The 10,432-nt window shown below is 43.9% G+C and overlaps 1 protein-coding gene across 4 annotated transcripts in view; it reads left to right on the top strand.

The window, feature by feature from the left end:
* Positions 1-10,432, top strand: part of RARB (retinoic acid receptor beta) — an 865,852-nt gene that overhangs the window by 823,074 nt on the left and 32,346 nt on the right. The window lies entirely within an intron of this gene.

Consider the following 10,432-nt stretch of genomic DNA (forward strand, 5'->3'; position numbering starts at 1 on the left):
TTTGGCTTAATGAATTACGCCGGTTGACCAAGTTGGTTTGTGAAAAGAAACCAAGGAAAAATAAAAGTGGCTCAGAACTGGAAAGATTTTGTCCTTGGCGGTGGTTGGGGAGGGGGTGGGGGAGAGCCATTTATTTTGCTCTTGTCTAAATGTATTCTGGAAACAATTATGTAAATGTGACACGCACACATTCTACCCTCCTGGGGGAGCTTTTGGGCTTATGAGATTCTCCTTGACCTTTAATTGAATGGGTGTAACCCCTTCATTTTGGAAAATTACGCACAAGATTGAAGATTTGGGGCGGGGGAAGACCTTAGAGACCAGCCAGTCCAACCCCTTCATTTTACAAATAAAGAAACTAAGGCCTAGAAAGGAGGCACAAAAATAGTAATTACTGGGGCTCTCTGAGTCAGATTTGGGGCCTCTGACTCCAAATCGAGTGGTTTCCCATTGTCAGTGTGTCATCTGTAAAATGGCAGAGTAAAGAGTCCCCTGGGATACCCTGGGCTTACATAAGAGAAAGACTCTGAGCTCCTCATGAGGAAATTTAAAAATTATGGAAGAGGGGGCATTTAGGTGACTCAATGGATAAAGGACCCAGGTTCAGAGATGGGAAGTCTTGAGTTCAAGTCTGGCCTCAGATACTTCTAGCTATGTGACCCTAGGGCAAGTACCCCCATTGCCTCACCCATAGCACTCTTCTGTCTTGGTACTGATACATAATATTAATTCTAAGATGGAAGGTAATTTTTTAAGTACATGGAGCCTTTCTACAGGGTCAGCTCGGAGCCCCTGGAACTGTGCCCAGCTCTCTTCTTCTCCAAAGGCATGACCACTCAATGGTGTAGAGCCTGGGCAGAGAGACTTCCATTTCTGAAGGTGTTGTGCCAGTAACAGACCTTTTCCTTGACAGAACTAGGCTTTGGGAGAACCAGCCACAGGACCAGGGAGACTTGGCTTTGGGTTCTGTCTCTGAGCTTAATGGGTATGTGAGTGGGGAAATCACTTAACTAACCCTGCAGAGCTCTGGGTTGTTTTCTAAGACTAGCAGTTATAGGAAAGAGGATCAGGGGGTTGCCTCACCCAGGAGTTTGCTATGCACTGAAATCTCAAGGTCAATCTGAGTCCTCAGGCTTTGGAGAAGAAGGGAGCCAAATTGGATGTAGAGGGAGGATGTCACACCAAGAATATCAGAGAGAGAAATAGTCTAAAGAGTGATGGAGACAGAATGTTGGACTCAGGGAGTGAAGGAGAGGGAGAGAGAATGTCAGAGATTGAGGGTCAGAGAGAAGATGGGAAGAGAGTGGTCCAGAAGATCAGGGAGTGGGGGGAGAGACAGAGAGAGAGAGAGAGACAGAGAGAAAGAGAGACAGAGACAGACAGAGAGAGAGACAGAGACAGAGAGACAGAGAGACAGAGAGACAGAGAGAGAGAGAGAGAGAGAGAGAGAGAGAGAGAGAGAGAGAGAGAGAGAGAGAAGGAAAATGTCAGATACAGAGAGTCAGGGAGAGAGAGAATACCAGAGACTTGAATGTCAAAAAAATGACTGAAAGAGGTTGGCAGAGAGTCAGGAAAGTCAGGTAGAGAGAGATAGAATGTCTTAGGGATCCAACCAGAGAGAAAAATAAAACAAAACTCATAGAGAGTCATCAGAGTACTTGCTCTTTTGGTAGGAGAGATTCTGCGTGTGTGTGTGTGTGTGTGTGTGTGTGTGTGTGTGTGTGTGTGTGTGAGTGTGTCTTCTCAGGTTTTTTGACCTTTTTGACTGAACCCTCCCCGGAATGGAGATTTTGTTTTCTGTTTATTTCAAGCCTCCGCATATGGCCATGAGCTATATAGGGAATGGTGATGATTCAATCATTTCCTTTCCAGTGAATCCCCTGAGAATAAATACCTGGGAATTAAAGTTCTATATGCCAGAAGCGTCATGATGCGCCAGGTCAATGGGAGTCCATCATTCTTCATGGACAGGATTGTTTTAGGTTCTTCCGCTCTCTTGTGATGACTGATGAGCTGGACCGGGGCCCAGCAGGATTGGCCATGGTTAGGACAAACATTCCCACGTGCAGTGGCTGACTCGGAGTTGACTGCTGTTTTTGTCCATCCTTCCTTTTTCAGCATTTGAATTGCTATCTTTTATCTAAAGACAGTTTCTGTCCCAGACACCAACATTTGGGGGGAAGGGGGATACTCCTCTCTATGGGAGCTCTAGCTGTCTGTACCCCAGCTCCCTTGCTGGCCGCCATCTTGCCATCTCCCACATTCCCAGGAGGGCTTTGGCTATATTTCTCCCTTACCCCCAGGAGCTGATCAATGGGAATCCCAAGACTCAGAGGATGCTAAGGATCATCTGGGGGAAATTAACCCTGGAGATGGAGCTCAAGGGTCACAGAAGACATTGCCTCTCCCCTCCTGCCTGGCCCACCACAGAGTCGGTGTAACCATAGCCCACCCTAGTCACTACATTCCTCTGCTTTCCACCTCTAGTTCATGCTCTGGAAGGAGCTCTTCTCTGTTGTGAAGAGGTGAAAAGACCTTAAAAGTCAAAGGACCTGAGTTCAGGCCAAATACTTCAATCTCTGGGACTCAGTTTCCTCATCTAAGAGACTTCTAAAGTTGATTTTAGCTTAATAGTCCTTGCCTTCAATCAACTTATATTCTACCATGTCATCCTCAAGTCTTCCCTTCCCAAAGTTAAACATCTTCAGAGTACAAGTATAGCAGACAGAGAGTTGGGCTTGGAGTCCTACAGACTTGAGTTCCGATTTTGACACAGATACTAACTGGGTGACTTTGAATGAGTTTTGTAAGCCATCTCATCTTTCGTTTCCTCATATATATGTAAGATGAGGAGGGCACCCCTCTCAAAGGGATGTCATGAGGAGCAAATGAGATTTTATTTTTATTTATGTATATACATATATACACATTTATAATTATGTATCACTATATACATTTATAAATACATCTATAAAAAAAATCTTGTTTGATCCTCCTGACATCCTTTTGGGGGGGGGGTGTATTAGTCAAAGCCAGATGGAGCAATGGGTAGAGAGCTGGACCTAGAGTCAGAAAGCCTGCTGCAGGCAGTTACTAGCTTATGTGGCCCTGGACAAGTCACTTAGTCTTTGTTTGTTTCAGTTTCCTCATCTGTAAAATGGGGACAATAATAGTCCCCACCTGCCAGGGATATTGTGAGGATCAGCTTAGAAATGTTGGCAACAATGACAATGATAAATCAAGGTCCTCTGCCCAAGCATCATTCTTTCTTCTTAGAATTGGAAGAGAACTTCTACCAGTGGAGATCTGTTGTCTCCATTGGACGGCTTCTTAACCAGTGGCTCGATGGATGGATTTCAGTGGAGGGGATCTGTCAGTAGACCACTGGGGATCTGTGGACTTGGATGGGGTAAATTGCATCTTCATTATCACTCATGTCTAACTGAAATGTAGAGTTTCCTTCAATTATGAATACCGTTCTTTTTTTTTTTCTTTAAGCCTTACCTTCTGTCTTAGAATCAATACTGGGTATTGGTTCTAAGGCAGTAAGGGCTAGGTAATGGGGATCAAGTGACTTGCCCTAGGTCACCCAGCTAGGAAGTATCTGAGGCCAGATTTGAACCCAGGACCTCCTTCTCTGGACCTGTTCTCAATCCACTCAGCCACCCAGCTGCCCCCTACCAAGCCATTCTTTTTTTTTTTTTAAACCCTTACCTTCTGTCTTGGAGTCAATACTATGTATTGGCTCCAAGGCAGAAGAGTGGTAAGGGCTAGGCAATGGGGGTCAAGTGACTTGCCCAGGGTCACACAGCTAGGAACCTACCAAGCCATTCTTAAGAGGAATCCCTAGGGAGACAAAGGTCCTAGGTCCATGACACCAAGAAGGTTAAGAAGTCCTGTTCCCCCTTAATTCTCACTGGTGGCCTCTTGTTATTTTTTTCAGTTATTTCACTTGTGTTAAACTCATTGGGCATTTGGAGGTTTGTTGGCAAAGATACTGGAATGGTTTGTCATTTCCTTTTCCAGCTCATTTTACAGATAAAGAAACTGAGGCAAACAGGGCTAAGCAATTTGCCCAGGGTCACAAAGCTAGTAAATGGTTGAGGTCAGATTTGAACTCGGGTCTTTCTGATTTCAGGCCCAGCATTCTCTGTGTACCACCTAACAGCCCTGATGGCCATCCTTCTTCCTTTTAAGCCATTGAAATATTTTATGTATCTGGAAAGATTAGGGAATGGGTGCTCTGATTAATTCAGTATCCTGATTAATAGATAATGACCACATTTATCCCATGTATTTCATGCATACATCCTACACTGATTCTCAGTGAATAGGAATTCAGTAGAAATCAGCACGAATATTAAAACTCTATGGAACAAATGAATCTTTAATCTGAGGATAGAGGACTTGAAAGGATCTTTGAGTATTTTAAAGTCATTGTTATAAATACCAATTTCATTGTCCCGTGTTTAAAAGAAATTCGTGGCTATTGGAGTTCTGGGGCTTCTGTAGAAATTTGTCTTGGACAAGATTGAAAAGAATGCTGAGGTACATTGTCGGGTCTTCTCTTTCACTTACCACCCGAGTAATCTTGACAAGCCACTTCACTTTTCTGGGTCTCGAGTTCTACATTTGTAAAATAAAAGGACTTAAAGTTAGAAAGAACCTTTAGAGGTTGCTGAATCCAATCTTTCATTTTTACAGATGAGGAAACTGAGGCTGAAGGAGGTCAATGACTTGTCATTGGAGGCAGGATTCAAGGCTGAGGACTTCCTCAAACTTATATCCACCATTTTATGGACCACATCCTGCTACCTCAATGGAGTTGGTGTAGGGGATCTCCAAGATCTATCCCGGCTCTTACTCAGTGGTCCTACGATTGTGCATGATTTTGTTAATGAAACAGACACACATGGGCATCCTTTGTCTGTTTGTATGGATGTGTAAATTTGACTTTAGGAGAGTCAAGTGATTCCCAACAATTGACTCATTGAGTGACTTAGGAAACAGTAGAATCAATGATGAGAAAATTCTATCTTTATTAGTAAGAAATCAATTTGCTTCCAAATCCATAGATGTCATTTTGTATGTTGAATTCAGCAAAGATGATGGAATTATATTTCATGTTCCGCTTTTAGATACATCCATACACTGGGGTCATGTTTGTGCCAACCTGATACTCTTAATCCCCTTTGTGAAAGATGATCTCTTAAACTTTGTTAGGAAGGAAGAAGACTCAAAACAAGTTAAATTTGGGGATTTTTTTTCTTCTTTCCTGTGTTCTAGACCTGAGAGGGGGCCTTATGGGTCAGCTTGTTGAACCTCCTCATTTTACAGAGGATGAGACTGATGCTCATTGACCCTCCCCAAGTCACAGAGGTAGTGAAAAACAGAGCCAGGTACCAGCCCTGTAATGGCGAACCCTACCTGAGTTCCTTGACTCGACTTCATTCAATCAGTACCTACTGCTGGTATCTTTAGGGAGGACCTGGTGGAAGGGCTCGCTGAGCTCTTTTCAGGGTCATTCAACCTCCTCTGGTGTTCACATGCCACCCAGCTCTCTCCTGTGGTTCCAAGAATCTGTAGCATGCACAGTGGTCACACTATGGTAAACAGTCTTGGCAGACCGGTTAAACCAGGTAGAGGGTAACCAATAGACCTCAAATCCATTGGTGATGTTGGCGGTTGTCTGCCTCTGGTGTGTGAAGACTTCCCCCAACAGAATGGGCAGATGACGACAATTTGTTCCATGAAGGCAGAAGCAGGCACTGTGGAGCCCTGAGAATTTGGTCAGACATGGAAGCACCAAGGTCATCCACTCATCCTGGGCCATCATCAGTCATCCAGACTTTTGTCTTGCCATTAACCTTGGAGAGCTCCAGTAGAGAGAGGGAGACTAACCATTTGGTGCAGTTCTGCCTCCCTTAAATTCAATGTATGTGCTAGTCAAAAGGCATCATCAGTGATATCATTTTGGTCCTCTCTGAGTATGGAAGGACAATGGCCACCATTATGGGTTAGGAACTGAGCCAAGTAGGAACTAGAGTCACAAAGGAAAAAAATGAAACTACCTTCAGAGAAAGTCCCTTTTCCAGCTTCTTAACAGGGTGGTTCTTAAGTCTTATGACTTAGAATGAGAAAGATAAGGACCCTGAATTCTTGGGAAGAGATGTGACTTACCCAAGATGGTACGGAGCTAAGTGGAGAAGATAGTATTCAAAGTCACCCTCTGAACTCCTCCCACAGCAATGGATACTGGGATGCTATGGACCAGGGTGTGGCATAACTGTAATCAATTCCATCAGGGACTTTTTTTTATTATGTGTAAAAGGTTTAGGGTCTAGGTTCTCCTTTTGGAAAAAATCTCCAGTCTTTTTGCCTCTTTCTGGTGCCCCATTGAAAAGGAGTTTGCGCTGGCATCAGCATTCCCTATATATATGGATATATGGATATAGATACACACACACACAACCCAAGTACTCCCAGTAAAATCAACCCAGCTGAATTAATTTATTTCAATGATTAGACATTCAAATAAAAGTGCTTGGATGTCTGTTTTCATAGGCATGGCCAACATCTGTACATCAGGCGTGTTTGTACAAGTGACACTTTTATTACATTCATTTCATTTGCAATATGATACAGGATCATAAATATGTTATTTTCTGTCACCCCATCTGATTTGTAGCACTTAGGCCTTCACACGAGGCGCAGTGTGTTTATAGAGCACCTTTCAGTGAAGTACTTTACAGACATTGAGCCAAATTCTCTGCCAGGGGAATTTATTATTCCCTGGATCTCTTGAGGTACGTGGGCTCTCTTTCTCTCTTTCTTCCCATCTTGGTGGCTTCTCCCACGTCAGGAATATAGAATGCTGGGAGTGTGTACTAAGACTCAAGGAGAAAATGAAATCGTTGGGACCAGGAAGGACAGGGACCTATGTTCCTCTTACCCCACTTTTCTTTATCCTGTTTGCTACCATTTTGAAAGCAGTCAAAATATAGATGGCTGATTAAGTTGTGTGTCTTATTCCGAGAGGGTGCTTGTTGGGGAATAGTTCAGAGTTGGAAAGGACCTTTCAGGCTAATGGCCCAAACGTCAATTTATGTGTGAGTCAAAAGACATCATCGCTGACCCAACCCACTCATTTTATCCATGAGTGGCAAAGTGACTAGCGCCATCTTGTCCTAGGTATAAAGAGCCAAGTGTGGATCCAAGTCTAGGTCTTCTCACTCCCAGCTCATTGCACTTCACAAGTCATCAACCAGCATGTTTTTTTTTTTTAAACCCGACACTGTGCATTGGTTCTAAGGCAGAAGAGTGGTAAGGGCTAGGTAGAGGGGGTTAAGTGACTTCCCCAAGTTTACACAGCTAGGAAGGATCTGAGGTCAAATTTGAACCCAGGACCTTCCAACTCTTGACCCTACTCTCCATCCACTGAGGCACCTAGCTGCCTGCAGACCAGCATATTTTACATAGCAAGACTTGGATCTTCCTGGCTCTGAAGTCTACTTTTAGACCATTATGCCTTGTGACTTCTCACAATTATTGCCATTATTCTTCACCAATCAGGCCTCTGGTCAAATTCCCTTGGTGCCGAATGAATTATTGAGTGGAGGGAAGAGAATGGAGGATGTGGCATCTGGGGATCTGAGTTTGAATTCTGTCTTTAATACTCATTCCTGCTTTTCTTAGAGAAAGGATAGAGAGATGGATTGGACAAGAATAGTCAGATGAATTCAAAACTGGGTGCATAAATGGCTCAAAAAGCCTGAACCTCACCTCTAAATTAAGAGGCAGAATCAGGGGGGAAGTAGGGGGAAGGAATTTCCATTTTTATGGCCAACCTCATTGGGTTGTTGCTGCAAAGTCATTATTCTGGAGTGATATATGAGATCAGTTCTACTATGTGGGTCCCCCTCTGCCCACTAGCCCTTTTTAGACAGGAAAATCTCATTTAAATGGCATTCATTGTCAATCTTGAATTAACAAAGAAATCAGACTTGAATGTAAGGACAAGCTGTGTGGCCCAAGAAATGTTGTATCTGTAGAATAGATTGTAAGTACGTTGATAGAAGGGCTTGCTTAATTGATTTCTTTGGGCACATACATACATATATATACATACGTGTGTGTTTATGCCATATATGTGTGTATCCCTATATACATGTATGTATATAATTTATGTTCATGGCACTTAATTCAATGCTTTTAAAATTGAGTAGACTTTTTAACCATTTACATGTAATAAATTTCCACACAAGTTTTCCCAAGTTATGCGATCAAACTTATCTGAGTAGACTTTAATGGCATTGAGGAGAGAAGTAGATGGTTGGGGAAGGGGAGGGAGCCTTGCTGATGATGGGGATGTTAAGGCTGAGAGAGCTGGTCATGCACCTCAGCATCCTGCCCTTGATGTTAGCCCCAGCTCCAGGCCCTAGTCTTTTGCTCTCCCGGCTTAGCACTGGTGTGCCCCAGAAGGGTTCCAGCGCTAGATCTCCAAAGTTGGCAGAGCTGCTGGGTCTAAGCTCGGGGCTGTCATCGCCCCTAAAATAAAGAATGTAAAATGAATGGCGCCCCCATAGGACAATGAACACAGGCACCGTCCCTTTGGGCTGTGCCCACTCCATGTGAGGAATCAGAGCCAATCTCCTTGTTATTCCATGAAGCCCCTTCTGAATCACCGAGCTTGGGCCAAACAGACATTTGCCACGAGTCCTTCTGAGAGCCCAGATGGCAGCAGAAAGCCCAGGACAGCAGCATCCGAGAGACCCCTTTGGCCAGCAGGCCATAGAAGTTTCCCACGTGAATCATCCCCTTGTGTCTGCTCATACTTGGCAGCCAGGAGCAGCTCTGAGCTAATGAGCTCAGACCTGGATGGGGCCTTGTGTTTCACAAAGCACAGTTTACCCAATATTCTAAGGAGCCCTTTTATCTCGGGGAACCATCAGGACGAGAATGTGCTTCATGGAGGGTAATGACCGTTGGAAAGGGATCCCAGAGCTGGTCGTAAGCAACCAGACCATCCCTAAGAATGTTTTTAAGCCCTGCTCTCTGATCAGAGAGAATTGGGATCAGATGGATGGGAATCAGAAGAGCTGGGCTCAAATTCTGGCTCTTCTACTCAAGACCTGGGGGAGAAGCAGCGATGGCCAAGACCTAGCACCCCTCGGTCCCTTTTTGACAGACAGCACCATTCAATGAGCAGATACGGGGGATGCTCTTGATGGGGCTGACCTAGATTTTAACAAGGTCTCTGAAAAAGGACCTCCTGCTTTCCTTGGAGAAAGGATGGAGAGATGGATTGGACAAGAATACAGTTAGATGGATTCAAAACTGGGTGCATAATTGGGCTCAAAAAGTTGTTGTTTGTGACTCAGTTTCAACTGGGTCTCTGGTAGAGGACCCCAGGGAACTGTGAACGCTTCTATTTAGCCTCTGTATCAATGACTATGAATAAAGGTATGGATGGGAATGCTGATCAGATGTGCACATGCTCCAAAGCCAGGAGGGAGGGCTACTAACTGGATGATGGATACTAGATCCAAAATAAACTTTAGTTATCTAGCTAGGAAAGACATTAGGGGAAGGTAAAAGTCAATAAAGATAATAAGTATTTAAATCTTCCATTGGAGTAGTAGAAATAAATCAACTTTCTAATTCAAGATGGTGGACCAAGGTTAGAGAGCAGTTCCTATGAAGATGATCAGGGGGTTTTAGTGGACTGGAAACTCAATCTCATTTTATCCTCATAACAACAGTTCCAGGGAGATGCTTTTATTCATTTCTTTTTATAGATAAGGAAACTGAGGCAAGCAGGCAAAATGATTCACCCAAAGTCATACAACTAGTAAAGATCTGAGGCTAGATTCAAATTCAGTTCTTCCTGACCTCAAGTCCAACACTGTATTTATTGGACAACCCAGCTGTCTGAGCAGAAGAGTTATCCAGGGTCACACAACTAGTGTCAAAGACAGAATTTGAATGTAACTTTTTTAAACCTTTAGTTTCCATCCTGGAATCAATATTATGTGTTGGTTCCAAGGCAGAAGAGTGGTAAGGGCGAGGTAACGGGGTCAAGTGACTTGCTTAGGGCCACCTAGTCAGGAAGTGTTTGAGACCACATTTGAACCCAGGGCCTCCCATCTCTAGGCCTCTTAATCTTCTGAGCCACCCAGCTTCCCGCTGAACCTAACTCTTCTCCAAGTCTAGTTCAAGTCAGAGGCAGAACTTGAACCTAGATCTTCCTGCCTCCAAAGCTGGCTCTATGCACTATCCCCCTCTATCACCTTCTGAAACCACATAGGTCTGTGGTTCTAGCTGTCTTCCTCCAAGAGGGCTTGCCCAAAATATTGATTGTTTATAATTCTACCAACATATATTTTGGGAAGAGAGATACTTGTTTAACAGGTCATTGGATCAACCCTAAGCA

The sequence above is a fragment of the Monodelphis domestica genome, chromosome 5 (genome assembly GCF_027887165.1).
Source record: "Monodelphis domestica isolate mMonDom1 chromosome 5, mMonDom1.pri, whole genome shotgun sequence".
Classification (NCBI taxonomy): domain Eukaryota; kingdom Metazoa; phylum Chordata; class Mammalia; order Didelphimorphia; family Didelphidae; genus Monodelphis; species Monodelphis domestica.